The sequence below is a fragment of the Acinonyx jubatus genome, chromosome D1 (assembly GCF_027475565.1).
Source record: "Acinonyx jubatus isolate Ajub_Pintada_27869175 chromosome D1, VMU_Ajub_asm_v1.0, whole genome shotgun sequence".
In the NCBI taxonomy this organism is placed as follows: domain Eukaryota; kingdom Metazoa; phylum Chordata; class Mammalia; order Carnivora; family Felidae; genus Acinonyx; species Acinonyx jubatus.
In genome coordinates this window covers 102,953,400-102,978,373 of record NC_069390.1, presented here as the reverse complement: position 1 = coordinate 102,978,373, position 24,974 = coordinate 102,953,400, and the positions used below count along the sequence as shown (strand labels likewise).

The 24,974-nt window shown below is 47.3% G+C and overlaps 1 long non-coding RNA gene across 1 annotated transcript in view; it reads left to right on the top strand.

Annotated features, from left to right (window-relative positions):
* Positions 1 to 24,974, top strand: part of LOC113593181 (uncharacterized) — a 116,184-nt gene that overhangs the window by 78,987 nt on the left and 12,223 nt on the right. The window lies entirely within an intron of this gene.

Below are 24,974 nucleotides of genomic sequence, written 5' to 3'. Positions count from 1 at the left end.
TTTGGAATAATAAGGTGTATATGTTTCCCAGGACAATTCAAAAATACACTCATAAACAACTTTGCAGAGAATGGGAAAAAAAGAACTCTGTGAAAAAGCTGGCTCATATGTTGTCCACAAATTCTGAGGAGAGAGCAGAAGTCATTGTCTGGTGTGTAGAGAATGGCTGCCTGGCATCTGCCTAGGATATTCCTCAGACTCGGCCTTGACAGAAGCTGGGGGACAGTGATCCTAAGATGTCACATAGTGTCAGCAGCTTGTTCCAGCAGAAGCCAGAGGTTCTCACACGGTGACAGAGCATTGATTCTGCCTGGGTACCACATCTTCTCTTGTAGTACATGCCAAGTACACATCCAGGATCCCACAGCCAGCAAGAGGCAGGGCTGGGATTTGAACCCAGGACTCTCTGACCTCACAGTCTGTATTCTTTCTTCCACAGCATTGCCTTATATCATGTCTCTAAAAAGTTAGCATCAAAGGGCAGGAATGACACCCAGCTCAGCCGTGAACACTGGTGGTAATGCGCTATAAAGTGCTGTCGTGGTCCAGGGAGGAAGATAATGGGGTGGGGGTGGTGCTGACTGAAGTGTGAGGAGGGCACACTCCATTCCAGCCTCTATGAGGCCCAAGGCCCAATGCTCAGTGAGTATTTGCTGTTGAAGGAGTGACCTGGAGTAGCCAGAAGAGTTTTGTCGGGAAGGCAGGGTTTGAGCTGGGCTTTGGAAAGCATTACCTCTGACCCGACAGAGCTGTCTGGGTCACGAGACACAGGAGAGAGCATATCATGCAGGTGGGGGTGTAGGATGAGCATTGAAAACCCGGGGCGGGTCAGCTTGAGGAAGCAACAAAGTCCATGTTATGGCAAACACTAAACATCAGGAGGAGATGCTGGGGAGCAAAGGATGAAAGAATCGACTCATGTGAAAGTTTTTCATGTGCTGTCTTTAAATATGAGCTGGGATAGAGATACTTTGATTTCTGAGAATCTTGAAGATGAATAAAATCGTCTAATTTAATGAATTAATCATAATTGTTATTTTATGGAGTCCTCATCATGAGCCATAGATTTTTCTAAGTGCTTTACACACATCAACTGGGCTAATCTCTATCTAAGTTTGTGAGGTAGATGTCATTATCCTTATTTCTAGAAACAGAGGCTCCAAGAAACTCAGAGAGGTTTAGAAACTTGCCCCAGATCACACAGCTGGGGAGGGCCAGAGCTTGAAGCAAGGCTTGTCTGCCCCTGAGGTTCTCTTAATGGCCAGGTTTTACTGCCTCTCAGAACAGGTGTAGTTGGCTCATGCTGTGACAATGGGATGCTGGGTGAGTCAGAGGTGGGCCTGGCTGCGATGTCATCCCAAGGCAGAACTGGGGGGGCTCGTTGGAAATGCGGGCTCGCTTTGCTAAGGGCCCGGCTGACATAGTTTGGCTGCTGATGTGCTATCGCAGGACACTGAACCAGTGCCCTCAAGGTCAATCCCAGCCACGTTTCTCTGTGCTTCTGTTGCTCAAAGGCTTGAAAACAACCTTGAAGGAATAAATCAATGAGGGAACAAAGTATATGCTCTCCCCCATTAAGCTTGGCTGGGAGCCTCTCTTCCACACTCCTCACACGCAGAATGCGGTTTGAAGGAACAGATTAACATTTCAAACTGGTTCGTGCAATTAGACCGGAACACCTGGTTTTGCAATAACTCTCATTTTCTGTGTGTGCCAAGGGGGTTCTTGAAATTCCCATGCTTGGTGGATTACCCTAATGACTGGTCACCAGCTGTTATGTTGGCATGTTGTACGACAATTGATTGCAGCTCCCCACTGGCATTTGGCCGCGGCCCCAGCAGAAGCAGGTAGCAGGCTAGTGCTGACACCTTCTCTTCCTCATGTCACGCGGGGCACGGGCTCCTCTTCAGCGATAAGTGACTCAGGCTTAAGAGAAGAGTGTCAGGCTGGCAAGCACCCTCCTTGTCTCAGCATCTGGGCCGATTAATCAAAGCCAAATGTGTGGGCAGGGGGCAGTGTGAGGGGAGGGGGTGAGGAGATGCGGCATCCTGAGTCTGTACGCTGCTTTGTGCAGCCCCGAGGCACATAGAATCATTTTCGGGTTTTATACCAACTTTGCTGACTGATAGAGCAAGTTTTATAATCTCGATTCATATCAATAGCATATCAACAGCCACTGTGATATAATGTTGTATGAGAAATATGCATTTGATTCAGATGCGGTCTGGTCTTTGGGTACATTTGCCGAAAACACTTCAGAGCCATGAAATTGAAAGGGGTGTCTTGTTATACATGCAGGTGACTTTTGGGATCCCACCCGAAGGCAGATCCTCGTTGCCAGGAAGACCAACCATGTGATTAAAGGGTTGCAGCTTTCAGTCCCACCCCTGACCTCTGGGGAGGGGAGAGGGGCTAAAGGTTGAATCAGCTAAAGGTTGAATCAGCCAATGGCCAATGACTTAGTGACTCATGACTATGTAATGAAGCCTCTGTAAAAAAAAAAAAAAAACAAAAAACCTGGAGGACACCTTTTTGGTCCTTTTCGTTGAGCTTCCATTCTTGGGGGACCAGAGTGCTCCCAGGTACCACTGAGACAGGTCTCAAGCTCCATGAGGACAGAAGTTCCTTTGTTCAGGAACTTGCCCTATGTATCTCTTTATCTGGCTGTTGATTTATATTCTTTATCATACCTTATAATATTCTGGTAAATATAAAAGTGTTTTCCTGAATTCTGTGAACCTCCTCCAAGGAAGAGGTTATAGGAAGCTCCAGGCTGTAGCTGGTGGGTCAGAAGCCCAGGTAATGGCCTAGGGCTTGTGACCGAGGTCTGAAGTAGGGGATGGGGATGGGGGAGTCTTGGACTGAGCCCTTAACTGTGGAATCTGATGCTATCTCTGGGTAGATAGTGTCAGAATTGAGTTGAAGTCTTGGACACCTTGTCAGTGTCTGAGAATTGGTTAGTGTAGTGCGTATGGAAGCCACCCCTATCCTGTTAGAATTGGGTCTGAAAACCCAAAAAGAAGCCTCACCCCCCAAAACAAAAACAAAAATGTGGAGTCTAGACAGAAAGATATAACAGATATTTATCATTTTTCCCAACTGCCTAACATCAAGCTCTCTTCCCCACTGTGTATAATATTGGTAGGATGAAATTGTCCAGAAAACAACACCTCAGAAAACAACACAGGCAGAGTTTTTCTTCTCTTCAGCTGTGACCACTGCTGGGGAGGAAACAATTTTTTCTACCCTTCTAGATTCTTAGACTGGCCTAATGATTAAATTGACATAAAACAGATTAAAAGGAGAAAAACTAATTTAATTTTGTATGTACAGGAACCCCATAAAAATAGGAGGCCCAAAGGCAGTTGAGGCTGAAATGCCACCCTGAGCTAAGGAATAGGATAAGGGGCTTGAGGCTTCAAAGGGGAGGAGGGTAATTCACAGGACAATAGATTAGCTGATGTTTGGTAATTAAATGTTTGCCCTGCTGTACACATAGGCTTCTCAGATAAGTTATCTCTGGTAATGAGTCTGTCTCAGAGTTAGGCCCCCTCTCTAAATTCTTTTAGGTAGTTAAGGGAGAAGTAGAAGTTTTTCTTGAGCCTACTGGGTCTTGATTGCCTTCAGCTCAAAATAATGCACATGCTAAAGTGCCAAACTTCAAGGTCACATATTCTGCTCCGTTTCACCACAGAATACAAGTGTGCAACTTGAGCCAATCAGACATTTCCAAGCAGAGCTTTGAATCTGGTGCCAAGTCCTCAAAGATGACAGTAAAAAGGTACAGGAAGGGAAGGTCTGAATCCATCCATCCATCTATGGCCATAATAATTTCCAGTAGCAGCAGTGTCTTAGAAGAGAAGTGGGGTCCTGACAAAAGGTTTTACCAAAATATGTATGTATTTTCTGTTCTTTTTCTTTAAAAAAACCCCTTTTTTTAATGTTTATTTATTTTTTGAGAGAGAGAGAGAGACAGAGTGTGAGTGGGGGAGGGGGAGAGAGAGAGAGAGAGAGAGAGACAGAAACAGAGACAGAATCCGAAGCAGGCTCCAAGCTCTGAGCTGTCAGCACAGGGCCTGACATGGGGCTTGAACCCACAAGCTGTGAGATCATGACCTGAGCCAAAGTCAGATGCTTAACTGACTGAGCCACCCAGGTGCCCCATGTTCTTTTCTTTTTTTTTTTTTATTTAAATTCACGTCAGTTAACATACAGTGAAGTCTTGGCTTCAGGAGTGGAATGCAGTGATTCATTTCCTGCCGATGACACTAAGTGCTTGTCCCAAAAGTGCCCTCCTTAATGCCCATCACCCATTTAACCCATCTCCCCACCCACTGCCCTCCAGCAACCCTCAGTTTTTTCTCTGTATCTAAGGGTCTCTTATGGTTTGCCTCCTTCTCTGTTTTTATCTTATTTTTCCTTCCCTTCCCCTATGTTCATCTGTTCAGTTTCTCAAATTCCACATGTGAGTGAAATTGTATGATATCTGTCTTTCTCTGACTGACTTTTTTCACTTAGCATAATACTTGTGTTTTCTGTTCTTAATTGCTTGGTTCTTGGACACTTGCAAAGAGTAGAGATCAATTTTAGAAGACAGTTGTTGAATCTGAGAGCTCCTTAGAGTCTTCTCATGGGCCAGTGTCAGTCACTATAATTGTGAACTAAAAAAAAAAAAGGCCAGGCTTAGTAAGTTAAGAAGAGACTTTACTTGAAAGGTTATTCCAAGGGGTGGGAGAGGAGGGCCTATGCAACCGGGAGAAGCTCTGACCATAATATCTGCAAGTGTCTGAAAAGTTAGGGGGAGGAGTTTTTCTTTTATAGGGCAGAATAAACAATGCTAGAAATAAGCTGGAATGAGGAAGTGGAATGAAGTGATCAGGGCAGTAGAATGGACAGTGGTTTATCCACAGGCCAGCCGGGCTCAGGCTGAGGGTGGGCCAAAGCTCAGGCAACTGGAGGAACAAGAGAAACTTAACTATTTGCTTGACAAGCATTTTATTTCAGTTGTTCCCATTTGTCCCCACTATTGGGGACAAAACAGGTCAGCTAATCATCATTTATGAGGCAAAGGAAAGGAACTTGGAGGGTCTATGCCTGGCTTTGTCATAGATAAACAAGGCTGGCTTCCATGAGTTTTACCTGAGTCATATGGGGAAGGGAGGGTCTTTGTAGTAAACCATTTCCTGGAACTCAAAAAGATGGGGGGATTTTTAAACTACTCTTTGCAGGAGCATAGGGCTCAGGTAAAATTCAAGACTGTCACCACAGTCCTGGCTGATCAGAGGGGGAACCTGTTTATAGACATCCACTACTGCCAGGCATTCTTATGTACGGTATCTCAGTTACAGCCTGTAAGGTAGGTTGTGGATATCATCACGACTTTACAGGTAGGTGCAGTGTGGAGCAGAAACAGACATCTTCAAGATATCATACAGAGAAATGGTGCTGGGGCTGAGATTTGAACCCTGGTTCCTTAGGTTCCAGGTCTATACCTGATCCTTTAGTGACCTAATGCTACAAGCCTGGTTTGTGTTTAAGACGTGAGCACAATTATTGGACACATAAGTGACCCAGATGTATTTGTGGAATTTTGCATGATGATTATGTTACATCACCATCTAACAGAATATGAAAATGAGGGTCAATTACAATCTCAATTTGCTAGCCTGAAATTGTCTTCTATAATTCCTAGGCAGTCATCAGCACTTCCCCGGTTCACAGGCTTGGCTTTGAATGCAAAAGGACTGCATTAGCACAGCCATCAAACCCTGTCCGCCTCCAGCATTGCAATCAATGCTGCTGCAATCCTTCTTTACTGAAATAACAATTCTTCTTCAAGAGTAAAAGGGAGATGAAAATCTTACATCTTTCCCTTTGTATGTTTTCAGATTCCCTACCAGATAACGCCCAAAACAGCAGCAACAACAACAAAAAAGTGGGGAGGAAGTATTTTATACAGCATCAGAATGGAATCCAGAACGGGCTTTGTTTTGGTCCTGAGAAAGTCAGAGCTCTCAGGAGGCTCTGGTCACGCACGAGAGCAATATTCAAGGGGAGTCTTATTGCTGGAGGGTGGGGCAGACACCTTTTAAGCAGCTGCCCTCTTCATCCTCCTCAGCTCCCTGTTGGCTGCCCAGGGCTGATAGCTGACCACTCTGCCTGCTCTTTGAGGTCCCTTAAGGGGACCCACACCCCAACATCCTGGGCCTAGATTGGGACCTGAGAGCCTAAACCCAGAGCATCTCACGGTGATGGCCTGCTGTGGTCATTGCTGTGGCTCAGGTTCTAGAGGTGGACAGTCATGGATTTTGTTCTGGCTCTTCTCAGCGGAATCTTGCTGAGCAGCTTGGGTAAAGAGCTGCAGCCCTCTGTGCCGTAGTGTCTCGTCTGTTAGGAGGAGGTGAGAACATCCATCTCTTTGGGTTGTTGTAAGGGTTAAAAGAGATAATGTAACTGAGTAAGTAGCCTAAAAGAAGCACTCAATAAGTTGGTTAATGGGGATGATGATGATAAGCCATATATATATTTTTCGATGTTTATTTATTTTTGAGAGACAGAGCATGAGCAGGGGAGGGGCAGAGAGAGGGGGAGACAGAATCCAAAGCAGGCTCCAGGCTTTTGAGCTGATAGCACAGAGCCTGTTGCTGGACTTGAACTCATGAACCATGAGAGCGTGACCTGAGCCGAGGTCAGATGCTTAACTGACTGAGCTACCCAGGTGCCCCTTGATAAACCAAATATATTAATGTGTGATTGTGGGAAAGGAGAAGAGATCTGCTAGACCTTTCTTGCAGGAAACAGATGGTCACTTTCAAAGCTCATTTCTGGAGCTCTATTGTCCACTGCTCTCCATTAATGCCCTGTCTCTGGGTGGGTGCGGGGGTCTCATAAGGGTCACTCAGATCTTACTCTCCCTCAGTGCTCAGTTTGGCCTTCATTGTGACATTCTTCCCCCTGCTGACCTCCCAGACCCACTAGTGGCCCAGAAACAGTCAGCTGGGAAAATAGGAGCGATGGTGGCAATTTACCTAATAGAGTTATGGTGTGGATTAAATGAGATATGAGGTATGCAGTGCCTGGTGTATAGTAAGAGCTCAGGCACCTGGCTGGCTCAGAGCATCCAACTCTTGATCTCAGGGTTGTGAGTTCAAGCCCCACATTGGGCATGGAGCCCACTAAGAGGCAGTCAATGAAGATGCTTTTCAATGGATTACTCTAAAAAGTCACTTAAGTTGTCTTATTCCCTTTTGTGCAAAGAATATTTCAGAGTGGTGTATAGGATATAAGGTCTGAAATGGGGGAAAGCCCTGAAGTAGCCCATTGCTGATGTTCACAGTGGGCCTTGGATGAGGAGGGCTGTGGTGACAGGTTTTGGGGTTGGGCTGGGGACCAACCGTGTGCTCCTGGGGCTGATCCTGAGGCAACTACCGCCGTGGTCTGGGGATTTGGTTGTGTGCACTCAGACCTTGACAGAGCTCACTTTCCAAGCTCCTACCCTTCAGCCTTCAGCTCTGCCTTCCACCTGATCCCTGCCCCGACCTTTCCAAAGGGCTCAGAGTCATTCATGTAGGAACACATTTTAATTTTGGGCTTCGAAGTGAGTGGAGAGCCCTGGAGCTCCTGACACCTGCCACTTTCAGGGAAGCAGTTAGAGGCCTACAGGGAGCAAGTTTGGATGCTGGTTTATTACTTTTCCTGTTTTAGTCAGTCAGGCAGTTACATTTATTAAGTGTCTTTGTTGTGTAAAGTGCTGCAGTGGATGCTGTAGGAAGGGGCTGGGGAATCGAAAACGCGCCCAGTCACCTTTGCAGAAGAGCTTACAGAGCATCAGGAAGTTAGGACACACACCAGAAAGAACCTAACTGAATTTACGTTACTGAGTACATTTTTATGAACTACGTTTCTTACAGGGAAGGGGAAGCTGAGCCAAGGCTGGGGCTGGTGGTGCTGTTTAGAGTTGGATGAGGCTCACCTGGAGAGGCTTTCCAGGGAAAATTAATTTGAGCAGGGTCTAGAGCCCCCCAGGAACACAGAATGCTGGAGAGGAGGAGCCTGGGGCATTGTAGAAGGGACAGGGACATTCACAAAGGTGGGGAAGTAGGACCTGAATGACAGATAATGAGCCCATTGATGTGGGAGGCTCAGGTCATCTTCAAGGCAATACAAGAGGTGATGACTGTGAAACCGCTTTGGGAAAGAGTCGTGAACAGGGGCAGGGAGCTGTGAGAGCAAGTTTAATGATAGGCACACAGAACATTCATGTACATCTGGCAGAAGCAAACCTTTATACAGGCTTGAGATCAAGTATCCTCTGCTCATTGTAAGTTTGTGGGGTGTGTGTGTGTGTGTGTGTGTGTTTGGTTTGGTTGGTGAATTACTTAGGACTCTGATTGTGAGTGACAGAAACCAAAATGAGGTACTGAAGGGGCGGGCCTACGCCGCCCCACCGACTCCATCTTGTTCTGTGTCCTTCACCATGACCACCCCTCCTCCCCTTGAGTAAACTCCTGCTCACCTGCCTAACAGGACTCCGACCCTTCCCCAGCCAATCGGCTGAGGCCACAGCCATTACCTCACCAACTGCCCCTAGGCCCCAATAAAACCTTTGTCCTTTTGAAACTAGCTCTCTCTCCCCGGTATCTCACTGCTGCATCGGTGCAGGTAGGGGATTGAGCTTGAGCTAGCTCGAATAAAGGCTCTTTTGCTTTTACATCAGACTCGGCTCCCTAGTGGTCTTTGGGGATCACGAATTCTGGGCATAACAGTACCTCAAAACAAAATCTTGTAGGACTAAGAGACTGTTGAAGCTGTTTGCATGGTCAGCCCAGTTTTTACTCAGATTATGTGTTCCTTTGGGGGTGGATTAGGGACACTGATGGGAATAATGGCAGAGATAAAGCTACCAGTCCCTCCCTACCCTATCACCCAAAAAACCCCACCCTTTGACCCGTATGGGGGCTGGAGCTTCAGGAAGGGCCTAGAACCAGTAACAGACAGCCTTAGGCTCGTTCCCTCTCTCTGTCATCTCTGTTCCTTCCATATGTCTGTGTCACTCAGCAGCCTCCCTCCTTTTCACCTCAAACCACAGGGTAGGTGGGAGCCCACCTTAAGGAGACTAAATCTGACTGAATTAGAATTTCCTTATCCCTAATTCCACATATTTGGAGGAAACAACGTGATTGGCCTGAAAAGTGAGATGGCCATCCCTAATGCAGTGACCTCCTTCCCAGGAGGGGAGTGTGGTCACAGCATGACCACTGGTCCACCTCCATGGTGCCATGGGTGAGGAGAAGGACCCTGTGAACTAGCAGATACCCCAAAGAGCATCTTGGAAAGTGGTTATGAGAGAAAGTAAAAGGGGTTGGGCTGGTGTCGTGGACTTTGCCTTCAGTGCTGTGGGCAGGTGAGGGGCAGATCATTAGGAGGCCTGGGTTCAAGTCCTGACTAATGGCTGTGACCTTGGGCACATGTCCCTCCCACCTGAGCCTTTGTTTTCTTATCTGCCACGTGAAGTGTTGGGTTGACTAATCCCTCACAGCTCTGAAGTGCAGTCCCCTTGACAATGTATGAGATGATGAGGGCCCGGTTTAGGGCAAGGGCAGTGGGAATGAAGTGATATGAGGAAAACCTCACAGGAACAATGGTAGGAGTTGGTACAGGACTGGCTGTGGGGTGTGAAGTGACAAGAGGGTTCGGAAGGATCTGGAAACTGGAGGATGGTGTTGTTCCTCATGGTGACAAGGACAGCAGGAAAGGAGGCCCATCTGCTGAGAGAAAAGAGGAAGAGTCCAGCTTTAGGTGGTGAGGTGTCCAATCTGAGAGACCCGATGATAACCAGGGGTGGCTGCTTACCACTAGCCATGTGGTCAGATTTAGAAATGCAGGCCTGAGAGCCATTTTCATAGGTGTGGTATCTGCAACCAGAGGAGGCACTGATGCTGGAGGGGAGAAGACGGGGGAAGGAGTAGAGATGAAGAGATGACTGAGAAACAAGCAGAGAGCAGCCACAGGAGCTGGTGCAATTGGGGGAGGGGCTCCGGCTGGGCCTGGGTTGAGCTGTGCCCAATGATGTGCAGATGCCCCATGTGTGAGAAACAAGAGTAGATGGGGCCAGGGCCCTGGTGACTTCTGAGGACAGCGAGTGTGAGCATCCAAGATGAGGGGCTGAGAAGCAGAAGCAGCTGAGGCAGAAAAGGTAGCCCAGTTCTGAAACAGTGAACTGGACAATGAAGGCAAGAAAGAGAAAACAGGGACCAACAGATCAGGGAATTCAAGAGAATTCTCTGTACCTCCCTCCCTGCCCTTCATCTCTGCCTCTGCTCTAGACTGAATGTGTGTGTCCTTCCAGCATTCAGGTGTTGAAATCCTAATCCCCAATGCGATTGTATTAGGAGGTGGAGATTTGGGGGTGATTAGATCATGAGGGTGCAGCTTCAGAAGCGGGCTTAATGCTCTTATGAGACCCCAGAGAGCCCCCTGGCCCTTCTGCCATGTGAGGATGCAGAGAGAAGACAGCCATCTATGGTCCAGGAAGAGAGCTCTTATCAGCCCAGTTGTGACTGAAAATCTTGGAAATGCAGAGCCAGGTGGTTCCCTCCGCCATGCAACCCTTAGTCATCCTGACAATTCAGGGGGTACGTTTGGGGAGTGGTGGGCCATTCACCTGAAGAATTTTCTCCTACAGCCATTGGCTTCAGATCATTAAGGCTGGGAGGCTGAACAATGTCTGGGAGACTCAGAGGATGTCCCCACTGTCAGTGACTTACTCTCCTGTTTCTTAGGCACTGGCTGCCGAAGCGTCTTCATGGAGGCTGTGGGGCAGTGTCTGCGAGTGTTTGGGGAACAGCGGACAAGAAGGGCCTGCACCGCGTGCCCAGACCCTGTGCCAGGCAAGCCGGTGGTCCCCATGGGCCCTCCTGGAGCTCTGTCCCTCGGTACCACCTCTCTCAGGAACAAAGAGCCACTTCTAAACCTGCCTCACTTCAGGGTGTGCAAGCCAAAAAGTTAGGGCCCTCAGGTGTTCAGGGATCAGAGTCTTTAAATTCGCACTCCCTAGGAGCAGTGCTGGCCACTCCTGTGGGCCTGTGACCTCATGACTCTTCCAGCTTTCCATGTTGCCACACTCCTCAAAGGCTGCAGGGAGCCTCCCAGGCAGAGCCTGTCATGTCTCCCATTTTGTTCATCTTGCATCTTGTTTGACCTCTTCTCCCTGATCTTTCTCAAACAGTGGTTTTGAAAATACAGGACCTCCTCTGGCCTTCTAAAACATCTCTGCCTTGAACAGAGCCAGGCTCCAGGCCGCCCACCCTTAACCGGCGGCACCTGCCACAGGTGTGGCTCCCCTGCTGGGAAGGAGGTCTCGGGGGTTCAGCCGCTGCCTTCGCTCTCGTGTCCTGGAGGGGGTCTCGGTGTAAGCCACCCAGGCCAGACTTGCCCCTTGGGTCCACCCGCCCTTTATGTCCTCTCAGGAATGGGCTCCCGATGGAGTGGATCCTGCATGGAAGTCCTGGGGGGAGGAACTTGCAGGCAGCAGCATCAGGCAGACACCTGCCCATGGCAAGGTGAATGCTCCCGCCTACTAGACACCTGGACTTGTCCTTGGCCTGTGTTCAAGGCTGAGACCGGCTTGTCATTAGCTGGAGTGCTCTGTGGTTCCCTCGCTCAGAACGGACCCAGCCCTGCCTTGCAGCCTGGCTGTGCTATGGAGACGGCAGGAGGCCAGCTGGCTTTGAGGTGACCTGAGTCCTTGCGGCGTGTTGAGTCTCCGCTGGAAGAGCCGGGGACTCGCAGGTGGATGCGGGTCTTGGAGAATGAAGGCCTGAGCCCAGCCTCTAGGGAGCCCGCACAGCCGAGCGGGAAGCCGGGAGCCAAGTGCCCTCCAGCACGGAGCATCTCTCCGTTCAGTCACAGACACAGGGACTTTTCAAAAACAACCGTGTTCCTGCCAGTCCTTCATGTTTATCCACTCCCAGGATTGATTTTCTAATGAAATCCTCCTACTGCATGATTTAGGTTCATTTATATAAATTATACAGTGATTTATTTAATGACCTACTTGGAGTGCTATAAATTCTACAGCATCCATGCCATTTATTATTTAAACCCCATATAAATCATGCAAGATGAGGAGACAGAATTGTGTGTAAAGATCATGGGCTTGGTTCAAATTGCCTTATGGGAGCCCAGAGTGGGCTTTGTTTTGAGTATGGAAAACAAATAAATACACTAACACATCAGCTCTTTTGTGTGTGTGGGGAGGATGTGTACCAGCAGCCTTTGTTTCTTTGTTCATACGGGCGGCCCCCCATGGGAGCCACTGCTACTCTGCCCGCAGACTGTAGGATGGCCCGTGTGAAAGCTTGACATGCTGTCAGAAGGGGCCTGTGGGCTCTGTATGGCCAGGGACTTTGCACCCGATACTTTGACATTTCTGAGCTTTGAGAATTGAGCCATGCTTCGTGCAGGAGTGACAGAATAGGCCCTCAGGCTCTTGTCTTGAGCCAGAGAGCTCCTTTGCTTAAAAAATATACTTTCTTGTGTGAAACTACCCACCTCTTCTCTTCCTCAGTTGGTCAATTCCTTCTGCCTCCAGGCAGCAGTGGGAAAAGGGAACCTATGGCTGTTTATAAGGAGGGCTGTTCTTTTCTGGCTCTCCCCAGATCTGGAAACAGGATGTGACCTCCCTAAGTTCCAGGGTGTGTGTGTGTGTGAGAGAGAGAGAGAGAGAGATGGAGAGAGAGAGAGAGAGAGAGAGAGAGAGAGAGAGAGAGAGAGACTATGCATAATGGTTAAAGCACCCTTGAAGTCAGTCAGAGCTGGAGTGGAACGGTCTTAGAATCTGCTTGCCCAGCACAGAGCTGGGGGCTGTAGGAAAGTTTTAAGCCTCCTGCTGGACCCTTAGTTTCCTCAGCTGTAAAACGAGAATAATAGTTCATATTATCAGAGGTGATTGTTAGAGAAATAGGTGTGATAATGCATATATATCATCAAGAAGGGGCTTGGCAGGTAATACATGCTCAAAAATGTTCATTATTATTTGGCAAAAATTCTGCCCTCTCAAACTAAAATATGGAAGATTTGCAAAACTTGTATATAAATAATGATGACATAAGATAGAAAAATATATGTACCATTAAGAAAGGTACAGATGGCATGCTAAGCTAAGCTTTTCTATCGTTTGAATATTTTGTAATAAGTAAACCATACACATGGTGCAAATTCAAAAGGCACAAAAAGAAATACAGTAAAGGGTAATTCTCCCTCCCACAGCTGTCCCCCACCGCACAGATTCCCTCCCAGGATGCAGCCATTGTTAATAGCCTCTTATGCATCATTCCAGAAAGTCTTTGTACACTGAGCATATGTGCATATGTGCTCTTAGCACACCATCACTGTCCTGGACAGCTTTCTTTTTCTCGCTTGGCAAAGTATGTTGGAGCTCAGTCTGTGTATGGTTCATGTAGACGCACCCTGTCCCAATGTCTTCTGTGGGAGGACATTGCTGGGCTAACCATCTCTGCACTGGTTGACTTCTGGTTCTTCCAATATTTTGCTGTTACAAAAAAATGCTGCAGTGAACGTTGTTTCTTGTTAAAACATTTCTCCAGGTTAAATAACTGTGTGTGGGATTGTTGGGACAAACAGTATATGCATATGTAATTTTTACATTTGTTGCCAAATCATGCTTCACAGAGCTTATACCCCCTTCACTGCCACCAGCAATGAATGAGAGTACTGCTTTGCACACCAAGTAAACAGTGTGCTAACAGACTTTGCAACCTTGGGAGTATCTTTTCATCTTTAGGAGCTATTCATATTCTTCCAAATGAGCTATCTATTTTTTTTTAATTGAAAAGCTGTTTTTTTTTTCACATTGATTCAAGGCAGCTCTTTATATATTAAGGAAATTAGCCCACTGTCAATGGTAAGTCAACAAGAGGGGTCCTTGCCCTGGCCCCACTCTGGCCTCCTATGGGTGTACTTCCCCATAGGGTAAGGAGTCTATATATAGTGCTAATGGTCTTCTAGACCATTTGATGGGTACACAAGACTCTGGGATTTCTTGTTCAAACAACCCAGAGATCATTACCAGTCTTCTTTCTGAGGTCTGTCCTCTAGAGAGTAGGGCTGTGCTTTTGGCCTGGATGCCCGTGTGTGTGTGTGTGTGTGTGTGTGTGTGTGTGTGTGTGCATACGTGTGTGTACGTGTATACGCATGCACAGAGCATGCACATGCAGGCTGAGTCATTCACAAGCATGACTGCGAGGTCCCTTGCAGTCTGAGATGAACCCAGGTGTGGGAAGAACTGTGGGAGGCTGGGGTTAGCTCTTCCTCATGCCATGTTGTGGTGTGAAACTCTGAGCAGTTCAAGAATTCTGAAGTCCAACCTGGCCTTCCAGGTCATTTTGAAAGCATATTTGTCAAGGTAGGAGTACAAAACATATTATATTAAGCAATTTATTAGCTTGATTTATAACTTTGAAATATTATGACATATGCTATGTGGGGCCCCATTTGTAATCTTGCCCTGGGCCCCGTAAATGTCAGGGCAGGGCCTGACCACATACCCTCAAGTCAGCAGGAGACACGCTGGCATTTATTTCCATATTATTCTGGCATGAAATCATAGGCCTCTAATTTATTATTGGATTTCAGAACTTGAAGGAAGTACAAGAAAGTCAACCTCACTTTGGACGGTTGATGTCTTATCCCCACTGTACAGATGGGGCAACTGAGGCCCAGTGTTTTGCCCTACGTCAGTCTGCTTCTTCCCTTTTCCAGACGCCGCGATACCTTTGCTGAGTGTTTCTGTGGAAACTGTTTGAACATCTAGCTTTTCATTTTGTAATCAAATCAGATAGTGATAAGTTCTCAAGCAAGAGGGAATAAATAGAGCTTCAAATAGAAGGATCAGACCAGATTTCACACCAGACTGGAACTGTCTGTCTTCAGATGCAGTCTCCTGACTGCATTTCATAACAGAGGATCCCTGTCTTTGATTTCCTCCTGTGTGATCATCTGGAAGCACATGCAGCAGATAGCTGGAACGATGCCACGAAAAATATTTATATTGGTGTGGAGTTGTTTGCATCTTAGCCCGTGCACTACTCTAATAGCACCGTGGCAAACATGACATTTTCCCCAAGTAATTATAGAAGCCAGCAGACATTTAGAGGAGGCTGGCTGTTCATTGGCATGGGAAGCACAGCCTCACAGCCCCGGGGGTTCTGGAATCATGGCGGTGTGGCTTTTTAACCCAATTTGTGCACCTTCCTGGTAATGAGCAGAGGCCCTGCAGAGAGCCGTGCACTAACCTCAGGCCTGGGAGCACCCTCGGGTGAGAGACTGTCATAACTTCACCAGGTGAATCAAGAGGATTGTGCTGCTCAACTCCTCCCACCCCACCCCTTTTGCTGAATGCAGTCTCGAGGCCTGTGTGGTGAGGGGAGGGACAATAGGGGGTCTCATCAGGTGTTGCCCTCCTGCCCAGGGAGATGAGTCACCAAGTCGTAGCCATAGACCAGGCCTTCTGCAACCTTTGGGTGTCCCTGCTGCCCGGAAAGCTAAGGACAATGTCCGTGAGGACCCTGGAATGTGGAGAAAAGGAGCAGACAGGAGCAGGTAACTCCACGTGTTGGCTCCTCCATGCCAGTCACTGTCATTTGGGGTGGAGATGGTCTCAGCTAAAGAGCTCCCCACGGGGATACTGAGGTAGGGTTTCTCTCAATGCCCTGTTAGTCTTATGCCTAAGAGGAGAAACTGTATGTACCACCCTGGAATCCAGTTACTTTTTGCTGGGGGGTAGTAGAGGGCCTTCAGATTCCAGAGCCAGATACCTGGCTCGAGCCTGGCTCTCCTTCCATTAATCTGTTGTCCTTGCCAGCTAATCACATAACTTCTGTGAGGCTTGGGTTTCTTCTCTGTTAAAGAGAATAACAATACCCACTTCCAAGTGTTAGAAAATTTTTGTAGAGTTCATTTAATTTTGAGAGAGAGAGAGAGAGAGAGAGAACGCCTAAGTGTGGATGGAGAGGAAGACAGAGAGGGGGAAAGAATCCTAAGCAGAGTCTGTGCTGTTAGCACAGAGCCTGATGTAGGGCTCGATCCCACGAATGCTGAGATCATGACCTGAGTTGAAATTAAGAGTTGGGCACTTAATTGACCAAGCCACCCAGGCGCCCCCAACCCTAAGAAGTTTTAAAAGGAGGTGATACAGATGTGCTGATCACAGTTTGCATTGCTGAGGAGCTATTATTTTTGGACCTCTACATGGCTAAAATGTTTTTAACTTTACAAATACTATCACTTTGCTTCTCATTAATCCTCAGGGTGCTGCCATAAGAGAAGAAGGGTTTTATTCCCCTTTTTAGCAGGTGACTGGAGTAAAGCCCAGGGAGGTTTTGCAACCTAACTTAGCAAATACTCTTGATCAGAATACTAAACCTTCAACCTGCAATTCCTGTCCTTGAGAAGTTTAAAAGCTAATGGGCAACACCATCCTGTGTAGTAAATATGAGCTCAGTGCAGGGAGGAACTCTGGCTATGTTGTTCTCTGCTGCATCCACAGTGCTCCACAAATGTTTGCTGATTGAATGAATGACACGATTCTGGTGCAAGACACAGGGAAGGATAATAGCAGATTTACAAAGTCCTCTGGAAAGTCAAAAGTGAGAGAGGAGTTCTGGCCGGGAAGCATGAGGAATGCTTCAGGGAAGTGGTCACATTTGGCCCGGGCTTTGAAGAGGCTGTTGGATCCTGACAGGCTGAGATGAGTGGAGAGGATGTTCTCAGAAGCAGGGACAAGGAGCTAAAGCAGTGACTCACATAGAGGCGGTCACATTGAAGAAACATGAGCCATGTGGGTTGGCTGGAGACTGGGGTGCGTGATGCTCAGTTGGGGTCAATAGTTTGGGCAACCGTCCACTCAGGTTTGCCAGAAAAAGTCCCAGTTTATGCCTGTTGTGGATTAATAAACACCTGTTATTTTTGGTGCCCCTTTTCAAAGTAGCCCAGTCTGGAGCATACATCATACACTCACTCTATCCATAGCGAGTGATAAAGTTTCAAGGAAAGCTTAGGGCAGGATTAAGGAAAGGAGGACAAAGAATTTGGACTTTAGTCTCTTGGCTGGGGTTTGCAACTCCAGTGTCTACGGGGCCTGGTGTGGGCTAACACGTGAAGCTGGCAGAGTGGCGGATCCTGTGACCCAGCTCTGGCCAGTAGCTGCCATGTAAATGTGTGTACTTGGGTTGTTGCTCAGGGTTCTCTAGAGAAACAGAACCAGTAGGATGTATGCAGATACAGACAAGAGGGGGTGATAGGAATTGGCTCATGTGTTGTGGAGACCAAGAAGCTCATCATTTGCTGTCTGCAGGCTGGAGAATCAGGAAAGCTGGTGGTATAATTCAGGCTGAGTCTGGAGTCTGGAGCCTGAGGTTAGAGGTGGAGGTGGGGCAGTGGTGTGTACCCCAGGTTAAGTCTGAACCTCAGAGGGACCAGGAGCATGATGTCTGACTGTGGGAGAAGATGGATGTCTCTTAGGCAGGGAGAACGATTTTGCTTGCCCTCCACCTTTTTGTTCTCTCATTCCCTCAACAGATTGGATAGTGCCCACTTAGGTTGGCAAGGGAGACCTTCTTTACTCAGTCTACCAACTCAAATGCTAAACTCTTTTGGAAACACCCTCGCAGACACATCTAGAAATAACATTTAACCAGCTATCTGGGCATCCCTTAGCCCAGTCAACACATAAAATTAACCATCACACTTCAGCTTGCCAGATCTGGTGTTTGAGGCGAGCCAGAAATCTGAATTTTCATGTGCAGCTCCCGATTTTAAAATATTGGTTCAAAATGTTGAAAACACTGTCGGTTGTACAAAACCTGTCTGCACACTGTGACTGGCCTGAGGCCACCAGTCTGCCCCTTCGCCAGGCAGGGGCGGGGTCTGGAGAAGATTTCCGAGGAGGGGGTGGGCTGGTGAGAGCTAGGTCCTGCTTGGAATTCAGCATCATCTTTGATTAGAGAGGAATGTCCAGGAGCTCTGGTGTGTAAACACTGGTGGCCGGTCTTCTGAATGGGGAAATAGCCCCTTGGGGGTTGAGTCGGGCTAAGCCCTCTCAAAGAGTGTAACATGTTTAGGTCCTGGAGAAGTGTACTGACTTCTCAGCCTCTGGTGGTATGTGAGAAGCCCATTGTAAGCTTGGTTAACTCATTTGGGGGATGTATGCTCAGTCTGTGTCATTACCAGTAGCATTTATGGTTCATAAAAGACTTTTTTTTTTTTTTAAAGAGCAGGTATTTCAGACAAGCACAAACATAACCATTTCCTCTCTGAGCTGTTTCCTGCTTCCAAGATTCTGGAAGCCAAGTGCAATCTGAACTGTTGTAATCAGAGGTAGGCTTCTCATGCTGGGTTGTTAGCTGCGGTGCAGGTCAGCAAAGCCAAAGCCCTATATCACTGTACACATTATAACTAAGTCTCACGATGGCCATGTAGGGTGTCTGATACTATCTCCATATGATAAATGAGGAATCTGAGGCTCCCAGAGGACAGGAGAGATACAGCAGCAAAATGGAGAAAAAGGCCAAATCGAGTATCAATCAAATCAAGACTTACTGTGGGCAGGATGCACTTGACCAGTAGACAATACTGTCTGTGAATACATGGAGAATACTATGGAGAGTAAGGAGGGAGGAAGCAAGATTGGGCAGAGAGAGGCTTTGGGTCGTGACGTAGATGGAGAAGGGAAGAAGCCGGTAGGATGTGTCTCCAACTGTAGTGCCATGCTGAATTAAATCTGGGTGAGGCTGGCTAGTCCCCCTCTAGTCCCCAGCTAGTCTCCTAGAAACATTGCTCATTGGAAGAGTCCCCTGGCAGGAATGGCCCCGTTCTAGCACCCTGCTGCACTTGGCCTTGAGTTGGGAGCTGCCCTGGGGAGTATGGCCTTGGTGTAGATGTGGTGGTGGGTCTGCAGGGTAGCAGCTGGGCTGCTCTTCACAGCAGGCTCTCCTGAGGGAGGTTAGAGTGGTGTCCTCCACAGCTGTCACAGGCCCCACCCATGCTCCCCCTCACTCACCCTGCAGAGAGTCCACATGTGGCAGAGCCCAGGTGGGCAGGCGAGAACATTCTAACTTGAAGTTTTAAGTGTTGGTTCTTGCGTGAGATTTGACCATTGTAGATTTGACCAGGTGCTGGATTGGAACTGTTTATTTTTTTATTTTTATTTTAGTTTGTTAATGTTTTTATTTTATTTTTGAGAGAGGTAGAGACAGACCGAGTTTAAGTGAGGGAGGGGCAGAAAGACAGGGAGATACAGAATCCGAAGCAGGCTCCAGGCTCCGAGCTGTTAGCACCGAGCCTGACGCGGGGCTCGAACTCACGAATCGCAAGATCATGACCTGAGCCGAAGTCGGATGCTCAACCAACTGAGCCACCGAGGCGCCCCTGGATTGGGACTGCTTAAATTTTAAAGTGAATGTAGGACTTTTTTATTACCTATGAGCGACCGGAAGAGCTATGTAAACCATTTGAGTTCTCATCCACAAAGGGCCACCCCCACTGAGGAGGTGGAAGTGAACGGTGGGACTCAAAATAAAAATACCTTTATGACACCATTTCCTGAGTCCTGCTGGTTCAATGTCGTGGTTACACTACAAAGTGCTTAGAGCAGTGGCCGGCTACAGTAACCACGAAATAATAGAGGTTAGCTTCAGGCAACCTTGAGGTACTAGAAAGGAGAGATAGGAGACCGGGGACAGGAAAGGAAGGGAGGAAAACAGAAAGGGCAGTGGCAAATGTATCTTTGTGTATGTCCAGCCCTGTTACTAGAAGCTGGGCTCTAGGGGTGCCCTGCCCAGGCGTGAGGGCTACAAGGGCCTGGGGTTGGGAGGGGATCGCTGGACATCCACCTCTGGAATTAATTAGTTTATGAAACCACTGTATTTGGAGGAGGACAAAGAGAGCCACCTGTCCTACTGGCTGTATTTCCCTGGAGGAATGGGTATGTCTTTTAGGTTATTCAGAGAATAACTGACAACCTGGCCTTGAAACATCACCCGTCTCTGCTGAACCTCACCAGTATAGCTATGAAGGGATCAGTACAAGCGAGAAAACCCATTCTTGTTCTTAAGATGCTGAAAATAATCGCTGGGGAGAGAAGACACGTGAATAAGAAAGTCTTAATGAAAGCTCAAAGTTGAAGCTCCAGATGATAAGAAAGAGCTGGCATCAGGGTACTGCAGAGGCTTAGCTGCTGGATGAATGCTTCAGGCCAGAATTGCTGTAGGAGTTCAGGGTGGGGAGACCAGTGGACTTGGAATCACACAGATGGGATTAGCATCACATTCCTGCCTTTATCTGCTGAGTGACCCTGGACATAGTACGTAACCACTCTGAGCTCAAATTTGCTAACCTGTCATGGGGCACAGGAATGCAGGAGGATAGAATGATATTGTGCTGCTAAAGACACACCATGAGTGTAACCTTTAATTTTTCTTCCTTTCAAATGGCTGGGGTGGAGAGAAAGGTCAGGGCTAATGGGGCTTGAGCAGAGTCTTGCCCTAAGAGGAGGATTTGGTGTGTCACAGGTAGATTATAGAACAGAGAAGCCTGGGGAAGGGGAAGTTCAAGGTGCTTTGGTTAACAGTACTTGAGAAAGTGATTGGCATAGGGGTAAGGGACATAAATATTGGTGGGAAGGTAAGATGAGGGTTGAGATATTCGGGTCCTTGAATTCAAGGACCATAATAGTAGCGATGACCATTTAGCTGGTGTTAAGGACTGAATTGTGTCCCCCTCCCCCTGAAATTTGTATGTTGAAGTCCTAGGACCTTAGAATATGGACTGTGTTTGGACACTGGGTCTTCAAAGAGGTAAATAAGGTAAAATGAGGTTGTTAGGGCAGACCCTAATCCAATATGACTGGTGTCCTTACAAGAAGAGAAGATTTGGACAGAGATACATGCAGAGGAAAGATGATATGAGGATACAGGGAAAGATGGCCATCTACAAGCCAAGAAGAGAGGTCTGGAACAGATTCTCCCTCATGGCCCTTGGAAGGAACCAGCCATGCTGACATCTTGATTTCGGGCTTCCAGACTCCAGAACTGTGAGAAAATAAATTTCTGTTTAAGCCACATAGTCTGTGGTACCTTGTTACAGTAGCCATCCTAGCAAATGAATCCAGCCAGGGTAAGCACTTTATGTGTGGTATCTTGTTGACAGGTGAAGGGAGTATTTTCGCCATGGAGGAGTTACTTAGTTTACTTAGGACCTAAGCAGGATTGAGGCATATGTAGTCTAATGTGTGGTTCCGGACTTGTTCTCAGGAGGACGTCTCCGAGCCCATTACTGGCAACCACCTTTACCCATTTTACCTGGATCTTGAGCCATAGCTATCTTATAATTTTCCATGAAAGTGTTTTTGTTGCTGGCTAGGTTCTGTCTGTGATGGTTGCACCTTGACAGGCCCTTTATTTAGCTCGTATTTTCTGTTCTCCTGCCCTCAGCTCTTTCCCTCGCTGCCTTGATCAACTTCCTTATGCATAACAAGCTCATGGTCATTGTTATGGGCTCAGTGTTTGTTCCCTCCTCCCCAGCTCACATGTTGAAATTCTAACTCCCAGAGTGATGGTATTAGGAGGTGGGGCCTTTGGGAGGTGATTACGTCACAAGTGTGGAGCCCTCATGAGTGAGGGTAGTATCCTTATAAAGGAGCCCCCAGGGATCTCTCTCACCAGCTTTCCTCCATGTGAGGACACAATCAGAAGCCTGCAGTCTGCACCCGAGAAGAGGGTCCTCACCAGAATCTGGCAGCACGGGCACCCTGATCTTAGACTTCCAGCCTCTAGAACTGTGAGACATAAAGCTTGTTGTTTAAGCAGCCCCCCGCCCCCCGCCCCATCTATGGTAGTTTGTTATAGCAGTCTGAACTAAGGCACCAACTGGGCACCAGTACTTGGTAAAGAACTGAATGTAAGCAGAATACGAAGATTGAGTAACTTCATTGGCCTTTTTATTTTATTTTATTTTTTTAATGTTTTTTAAAATTTATTTTGAGAGACAGAGACAGCACAGTGGAGGAGGGACAGAGAGAGAGGTAGCCTGACACGGGGCTCAATCCCACGAACCAGGAGATCATGAGCCGAAATCAAGCGTTGGACACTCAATGAAGGTGCTCCCTTCATTGGCCTTTTTTTTTTAAAGTGTATCTTATATTTTTCCCCAGTTAAAAGTAATCTTTAGTGTAAGAAATTGAAAAAAGATTTGACAGAAGTAAAAAGAGAGAAAAATAATACTCATTCTGATTACATAAGGGTAACAGAGTAACAGGTGTAACTGAGCAAATGGTATATGCAAACGACTTTAAAACTGTTGTTCAGGCCTATTTAAGCCTGCTCTCTGGCTAGCACTTTTTTGTTCCTTTGATAAAATCTAGGGTAGACTTCATGATTCTCTCTACCACTGCCAAATAATAAAAATCCTCTTGTAATTTTTAATCACAAATCAGACCTTTTCAGTAATCTAAATGTCGATTCTCTGTAATAGCAAAATTCAGGATTTAAAGTTTCTCTGTAACAGAGGCTGGTAGCTGTCCACTCAAATTCATTTCCCCTCATTTTCCATTATACTGTGTTCTGCTCACATGACTGACTAGCTGGACTACATTTCCCAGTCTCCCTTGCAGTCAGGAGTGGTCATAAGACTGGATTCTAGCCAATGGAATGTGAGTAGAAGAGATGCGTTTCACTTCCAGGTCTGCCCCTTAAAAACTTCCCAAGTGTGTTGCTCCATACTGTTTTCTCTTTCTAGTTAACTGTGATGGAAATGACCCCAGGGTGGTTGTTGGAAGCTATGTGTTAAGGATCACTGGCCAGGGTCCCTTAGCCAAGCCTCCTGCCTTTCCTACTACCCCAACCTGGAACTTTCCTATAATGTATTTAAAAAAATTTTTTTTCAAATGTTTGTTTATTTTTGAGAGAGAAACACAGAGTGTGTGTGGGGGAGGGGCAGAGAGAGGAGACACAGAATCTGAAGCAGATTCCAGGCTTTGAGCTGTCCACATGTTTGATGCAGGGCTCGAACTCACAAATTGTGAGATCATGACCTGAGCTGAAGTCTGATGTTTGACTGAGCCACCCAGGCGCCCCTCCTATAACGTTATATGAGCAAGAAATGAACCTCTGTTGTGTTGGATCACTAAATGTTTGGGTCTGTTTGTTACTGCAATCTAGTCTACTCTAACTAATACATTCTCCATCTCAGGTTCACTTCAGGCTAAAAGCCTGCAGTAGGAAAGGGGCATGGCTAGCTTTCTCTTTTCCTGCTTTGTGCCTTCTTTTCCTGCTCTCAACTCTGTTGACCACCTGTGGTTTCTGTCCCCTCGCTTGGAGCAGGAAAGATCTTATTTGACTGGAACAATCATTAGCTGTTTTTGTGCCCACAGAGTTTTGGCACATATTCAAAATTGATTCTTTCTCTTGTGGATTGCTTCCATGGGGTGTGCTAGATATTTCCCGTTTGTCTCTCCAGACCTAATTTCTTAACCCCCTGTAACCTGCTTTAGCGCCAGTAGGGTGACCTGTGTAGGTGGTCTCAAAGGGCTCCTGTATCTTTTAGCATCTGCTTGAGTTTGGCCAATGGGGAGTACTGTGAGGGGACTAGGGAGGGGCAGGAGAGAGAGGTAGGGGTGTTAATTTCCCGGTTCCCTCCTTGTGGAACCATCTGACTGCCTCTCTCTTTTGAAGGTCACAGTTCCTGTCAGTAAGTTCTCTGCACACTCTGTGCTCTGTATGTGGAATCTGGTAACCACTCTTGCCCCTTTGCCTCATCAGGATGGTTAGGGTGCAGGCAGTTCTTAACTCCAGAGCACTGCACTTTTCCCCAAGATCTTCCTCCATGCTGCCCATACCTCCATGCATCATCTCTTTATTAAACTTTCCTCAAATTATCTAATTGGAGTGTCCCCTGTTCTCCTGCTAGACCATGACTAATATCAATGCGTTCCTTGTTTTTTTTTGTTTTTTGTTTTCAAAATTTTTTAGTGTTTATTCATTGTTTGAGAGAGAGATGGAGATAGAGCACAAGTGGGAGAGGGGCAGAAAGAGAGGGAGACACAGAAGCTGAAGCAGGTTCCAGACTCTGAACTGTTAGCACAGAGCCTGACATGGGGCTTGAACCCATGAACTGGGAGATCATGACCTGAGCTGAAGTTGGACGCTTAACTGACTGAGCCACCCAGGCACCCCTACAGTGGGCTCTTTGAAGATGCCCCCACCTGAAGCATCAGACAGTGTGCACTTGCAGTGATGTGGGCAATGCACCTGCCATACTGCTGGCTTATGATTCTGTCCTCAGTGTGTGAGCATCCCTGGTTTGTCTACTCTGTTGGAGGTCACATGGCCTCTCCAAGGGCTTCCCTGGGACAGGAAATTGAAGTTCAGAGATGTTCTGTGATTCACCTGGAGCGTCCGGAGCTGGCCAGTGGTTGAGCCCACAGTCAAACTCAGCCCCAGTCACTATCAAAATTAATACCGTCCCCTCTGCCACATATCTATGTGCATAACCAACCACCTTTTCCAAAGCAGTTCTGCAAACTTGTTCTCCCACCAGTGAACAAATGAAATTATCCTAGTTTGGGTCTGACTAGAATTCTGCATGGATAAAAAAGTGAGTTGGTGGAGCCGGCCTTCGGCGAGCTCATTTTTCTGGCATGAAGACAAATGCCTGACAAGATGATCAAGAAATTACAGGAAGGAGATATAACAAGTAATTTCGGCCTGGATTCTGCTGTGCTTCTGCCAAACCAGATACCCAGTGGCTTAGTGGAAAACAAGGTGCTGGCAAGGGGCCCCCTCGGCAGGAAGGTGTGGGTCAGGTGGCCATGTTTGTGAACATTTCGGTTTGAGCGGAGACCGTCTGTGCTTCCATAAGTTGTCCGCTTCCTGGCCCCCACTGCCTCCAGACCCGAAAAC